Source organism: Lipotes vexillifer, unplaced genomic scaffold, assembly GCF_000442215.2.
Source record: "Lipotes vexillifer unplaced genomic scaffold, Lipotes_vexillifer_v1.1 scaffold584, whole genome shotgun sequence".
NCBI lineage: Eukaryota > Metazoa > Chordata > Mammalia > Artiodactyla > Lipotidae > Lipotes > Lipotes vexillifer.
This window is the reverse complement of record NW_006783036.1, coordinates 4931860-4938027: the sequence shown is the minus strand read 5'-3', so window position 1 is coordinate 4938027 and position 6168 is coordinate 4931860. Positions and strand designations below refer to the sequence as shown.

Here is a 6168-nt window from a genome sequence, read left to right as displayed (position 1 = left end):
CCCCCCCGCCGACCCCGCCCGCCTTGTTCCTCTGCTCCAGCATCCTGCACTCGGGTCCTGGAGAACGGCCTCTGCAGCCCCTGGGGCCCACGTCCTCGGGGAAGTCCTCCCGCCTCCACAGGGCTGGGGCTGCCCAAGGGGTGACCCTGCACAGCGCTCTGACACGCTGCCCGTGAGCCTCCACCGTCAGAAAGAAGCTCGTAAGTGTGAGCCCTGGGCCTCACCCTCTGTATCCACAGGTACCAGCGCAGCCGGGCTCATGATTAATGAATGCCCAGGGCACGCTTAGAAGGAGGGGGGAAGCAGGAGTGAATGAATGAATGAGTGAGTGAATGAATGAACAGGCACATATTTGGCCTTAGGTGGTTCCCCTCGGGGCAAAGCAGAGCCCCGCAGAAGATGGGGCTGGACCCGGGGGTGGGGGGGGACCCAGGGGTCACGCTCAATCCAGCGGAGGTCCCCTGGTCCCGCTGAGCAGAAACCTTGGCCTCTGGACCCTCTGCATCACTACAACCCTGGGGTGGCGCTTCTGGCCCCAACACCCTCTTCAACTTCAAAGGAACTGCGGAAACACTTCTGGGCAGATAAAATGCAGCGGAACGTCCCATAAATCAGCAGCAGGTCGTTGAGTTGCCCAAACAAACCCTTGGAGGGGAAGAGGCCAGGGCTGGGGGAGCAAGACGGGGCGGCAGCCACTCCTGGGGGCCCCTCCTCCTCTCCAGCACTCCCCTGCTCTGCCCGGGGGCCCCCGCACACACCCAGCTTCCCCCCCCCCACCGCCGCTGCACCCAGGCCCCCATTTCTCACAGGACCTCCAGCCTCATCAACTCCCTGGGTTCTGCCTTCCCGCCCCATCAGACCCAGGTCAGACGCCCCAGGTCTCAAGGGCTTGGGCACACACAGCAGTGCCCTGTAAGTATCTGTAGGACAGGAGTGGAGGCAGCCCGGGGGAACAGGAGAAAGGCAGTCACTCCCCTCATTACCCCACTCCCATCCCATCCCCACCCCAGGCTCCCGCCGGCCAGAGGAGAGCCGAGACCAGCCGCCTAGCTAAGAACTGTTCCCGTGGCCTAGGGAGCACCGGAGTGTGGCCAAGGTCACCAAGGGACACAGAGGGGAGAGAAGTGGGGTCCCCTGAGTTGTAGCAGGGTCTTACCGGAGGACCCCGGTCACAGTCCTCTATCTTAAAATGGGACTGTCACGCACCGACCAAGGCCTGTTTGGGTTAACCTGAGGCATTAGAGCCCAAGGCACACTGACCCTCCCTGGCCCAGCCAGGGGTCTATCTGAGCCGAGCCTCTGCCACCGGGCACCAACAAGAAAGAGACGCCGCCCCTCGCCCAGCACTCATTCACCCTCCCATGGGGATCCCCCCTTCAGGGCACCCCCGCCTCCCTGGGGGTCTCGCCCCCAGCTCCATTTATAGGCAAAAATCCCAAAACCAATTATTTTCCTGGCCAGATCTCTGTGACAGTTACAAAATCTCCAGTGGAAAGCGCGTTCTCGACTCAACACGCTGAACGTCCACCCCTGGGGCCGCAGGCCTCTCTCACTGGGGCCCCGACACAATTCTGCAGGCACATCCCCACCTGCCTGGCGAGAGAAAGCCAAGGGACCAGGTGTAAGGCCACACACACACACACACACACACACACACACACACACACACACACACTGGCATGGATTTGACCACAGGGCCAGGCATTGGAGCCACTGCTCTCTCCCGTCGGCCCCTGGGACCAGGACGGCGGGTGCTGCCCTGTCCTTACTGCACCCCGTCTAGATTCTGCTCTGGGCTGTCTCCCCTCCCCCACAGCGTCTCTGATCCCGGACCAAATGGGTTCAGAAGCAGCCCACGTGCTGCTACTGAAAACACGGGTCTGTCTCCTCCCTCCTGGCAGATAATTCCCTGGGGAGGAGGTGTGTGTGCAAGAGGGTGGGGAGTTTTTACTTAACAGCACACAATCCCCACCCCTGCCTTCGGAGACGTCCATAACTATTTGCGAGCCCACGGCACTTTATGAGCAAAAAGCCACAAAGCTGGCAGGGAGAATGCTGGGGCAACGCAGCTAATGACGCAGCTAATGACGCATCGACATGAAGAAACACGACTGCACTTAAACCCAAATTAAAAATCCTGCCATTTGCCTCTTGGTGCCCTGGAAGATGAAATCCCTAGGGTTTCACCATTGAGGTGGAGCGAAGCTGAAGTGGCCTTCGGGGGGCGGCGGGGCGGGCAGGACACGGGGCACACCACTGCTCCCCAGGAGAGGACTGCCCTGCCCCCCAGGCCCCCTAACAGGGTCCCTCGGGACACAGGGAAGCGGATCTGACACACAGAGCAGGAGCTGGAACAGGGTTGCCCGGATCCTTAAAAGGGAAGGAAACGATCCAGCGCTGCAGCTACAGCAACGGCCGCTTCCACCCCGCCCTGTCCCCCACGAAAAAGCAGCACAAGAGTTCTGGACCGGGAGGGAGAGACCCAGGAGGCTGCAGAGCCTCCCATCCCACTGTTAAGGGCACTCGGGGCCTCTGTCCAGGGCCATCACTGCAACGCTATCCAGCTCAGAGCGGGTCGCAGCGGGTGGTGTGAACTCAGGCTACCCCAGCCTCTCCGGGCCTCTGTGGGGCTGCAAGGAGGCTCCGAGCAACAGAAGCACCTAGTCATCGCCTGCCCAGGGACTCCTGCTTGCAAAGCCGGGGGTTCCCTTGAGGCCACCTGCAGAGCCTCCTGGGGGGCACCATCAAAGGAGGTGCTGAACAGAAACGGGCCAAGGGCAGAACTCAGAGAAAACAAGGCCAGGCACCCACCTCCCTGCCCCTCCACTCAGGGCTCCTCACTAGGGGGCCGCTTTCTGGGCTCGCTCAGAGGCAGCTACTCGCCCTGGCTTCCTGGTCCCAAAGGGCTCTCAGCCCCTCGGGTGGGCCGCAGGCTACCACAGGACATGGTCCTACTGGGTGCACCGAGGCAGGGAGGCAGTGCCTGACAGGTGAAGCAGGGCCTGCCACTGCAGAGATGGAAGGTGAGCACCGACACAGAGGCGCCCGGGGCGTCCCCATCTGGCAATCTGCCCGCAGGTGACCGCTCAGATCCCCAGACCCAGGGCCCATGGGCCGATGTGCATGCAGTGACCAGGGGCAGGACCCCAATCAGTGGGAGCCATCCCTCAGCCTGCCAGCCCTCGTGGTACAGGGAGGTGTCGGTGTCTCCATCATGGGGACAGGGCTCCGATCCCAAGTGACACCAGCCCCGCTTTCCGAAACCCTAACACAGGGCAGTAACACCTACCTCCCAGGGGTGGCAAGGCTGTAGCGCTCGGCAAGGGTGGGAGCCCAGCACTGGGCTCTGGTAGGTTCTTCCTACCTCCAGGCATCCCTGGAGACCCCACCCGAGGACCTGGGCCAGCTGGGAGCCAGCACTAACTCCTGCAGCCTCGGCAAGCCCTCACCCTACCAGGCACTGCAGGTTCTCCTGCAAACTGCGGATCTCGACCTGCCCCCTGACCTCACAAGCTGGGCAGATCCGGTGAGAAGTGGGTAAGGAGGGGCCTGGGTGGAGTATCACAAGAGGCTACTGTCTCATAACTCTTTTGCTGTTACTTTGTAAAGCTGGGCAGTAACGCCAGCTCAGAGTGAGGGCGGATCCCACGATGAATCTAAAGGCAGGACCAGGGCACCCTGGGTGGTGGTCAGCTCCCAGGAAGAGACGGGAGGGCGCTGCGGGGGTCACCCAGAGCAGACAGGGCATCACACAGCACTCCAAGCAGCCCCCACCCCACACAGCACTGCAAACAAGCCCTGCCGGGCAGCTCTACCTGAAGCCAGCTTCTCGGGCGGCCATAGGGGCGGGGCAGCTGGAAGGGAAGAGAGCAAGTGTCACCCAGCAATGCCAACCACGACCCTCACCTCTGCCCTCCCTCCCCTGGACACCCATTAGCCCAAAGCCGCCAGGACCTCGGCTGGGCTGCAGTAGGGAGGCCAAGGGCCGAGGTCGGGGTCCCCAAGGCGCCTCACAGGAGCCCCATGTTTTTAGAAACTCCAGATTGCACAAGGACTGACAGCGCGCCTGCCACACGCCAGGCACTGGGGCCCCAACCCCTTCACAGCCCTCCCCGAGGCTCACACCAGTACACAGCTGCCCTTCTGAGAGACACCCCGAGATCCCAACCAGCTGGGCGAGGCCAGATATCTGCCTGTCCTCAGGGCGAAGGTGGCCTGCAAGGTCTCTCACGAGAACATACAGGTCCTACGAACCAGATTTACCTGCTTTTTTCCCCCTCTAATTTTACGAGAACTCATTAGCAGGCCGTGAATCAAAGGGGCTGCGGCGTGGCCGGGGATCCAGTGGGTTCTTCTGGTTACTGCTGACGAGGCAGCGTGGCGTCCACGTGCGGTTAACGCATGGCTGATGTCTCACCCGCAGCTGGCACTGCCCCCTACTCCCATGCGACTTCAGGTCCTAAACCATTTTTCAAACCCGGATGTGTGTACCGCCCAGAACCACGTGGCCTGTAACTGATGGGTACCGCGCTGACCAGGTCTCAACCGCAATGACCGTCATCCCCTCACGGGTCCCCTGGCGGGACCATTACTTGCTCCGATGAGGTGAGTAAGGGGCAGGCCATGTAACCTCCGTGGAGGCAGGTGGGGGACTCTGGAGGGTACAGGTGTTGCCAAATCCAAATCCCATTGCAATTGAGTGGATCTGAGCAACTCGCCAACTTCCAGGTCTCTGTTTGCCTGCATGTCAACTGGGGTCCAGCAGGACACTCAGCTGCTGGATGGCCCACAGGCGAGGTCACAGTGGCTGACCCATGACCCTTACCGCCAGCCAGCCCCGGCTCTCAGTGCTTTCCGTGATTTGCCCTTTAATCCTGGGGCAGACACCGCTAGTGTCCCCATTTTACAGCTGGGAAACCTGAGGCACAGAGAGGTTAACCCACTGGCCCGATGCCACCCAGCTGGTAAGTGGCACTTTGGGAGTTGGAACCAGGCCCTCTGGCTCTGGGGTTGGCCTCTTACCATGCTGACCACCTGATGTCTGGCTCACAGTGGACACTGGTTAAGCCTCGGGCATAGGGGACAGAGGTAGAATTCCTAGTCTCTCTTCTTGCCCACGTTGCTAGACTGACCATCTGCTTGAATGATGGAAAGAGGGGGTTTCCTCCCTGGCTGAGAAAGAGGCTGGACTGGTTCTAAGGTTCTGCTAATGAAGCAGATGAGGCCCTCCGGAGACCACACCACTCATGACAGAAGGGGCGGGGACATGACAGCCAACCCCGGAACACCAAACAGGTGAAGCAGGGATGGCCCAGAGCCTGTCAACAAAGCAGCATGTCACAGAAGATGCCAGCGAGCAGAACTGCCACCACAGACATACCATGAGGCCAGCATCTCCGCAGGCCTTGGGCAAGGGGACCAACCAACCAAAACAACCCTCCCTGGGGTTGCGGGAAACAGTACTGAGGTGTCAGCAATGGGCTCAGATAGTAGCAGACTGTTCCTCAGTCCCAAGGCCTGGATGGTTCAAAACTCAGACAGAAGGCAAAAAGGAGCACTCCATCAGGGACCAAGCCCGGCTGAATGGGCGTGGGCTGCCAGGCCTTGAAAAATCCCAGGCTCCCAAGACCAGGAAAAGGAGAGAAGGGCAAGCACTGCCCGGGCGCCCCCAGGTTCCAGTCAGTGCTGCAGCAGGCATCACCATCGTCCCTGTCTTATAGGTGAGGAAACCAGGCACTGGGACATAAGGTATCTTACCTAAAGCCACACAGCCGGTGAGTGGTGGAGCAGGGATTAACTGAATCCAGACTCATCTGGGGCTCAAACCCACTTTCTTATACCGTCAGGCCAACAACACCATTGCTACAGGTTGAATTGTGTCCCAATCAAATTCATACGCTGACCTGTTGACCCCATGCTCCCCAGAACTGTGAGACAATACATTCAATACATTTCAGTTGCTTAAGCCCCTTCTCCACGCACCCCGCTCCGCCAAAGTGCATGGTTCTTTGTTACGGCAGCTCTAGCAAACTAATACAATCACCTGTCCCAGGAAATCCTCCTCCACCCAGGCCTCAGTTTCCCCATCCATGCTTGGTGTAAATCCTGGGGTCACTTCCAACCTGAGTGTACAGTGACCCTGTGTGGCATGGCAGGATGGGAAGAGCG

At 60.2% G+C, this 6168-nt stretch overlaps 1 protein-coding gene across 1 annotated transcript in view; it reads right to left on the bottom strand.

The window, feature by feature from the left end:
• Window positions 1–6168, bottom strand: part of CCDC85C (coiled-coil domain containing 85C) — an 81360-nt gene that overhangs the window by 7369 nt on the left and 67823 nt on the right. The window lies entirely within an intron of this gene.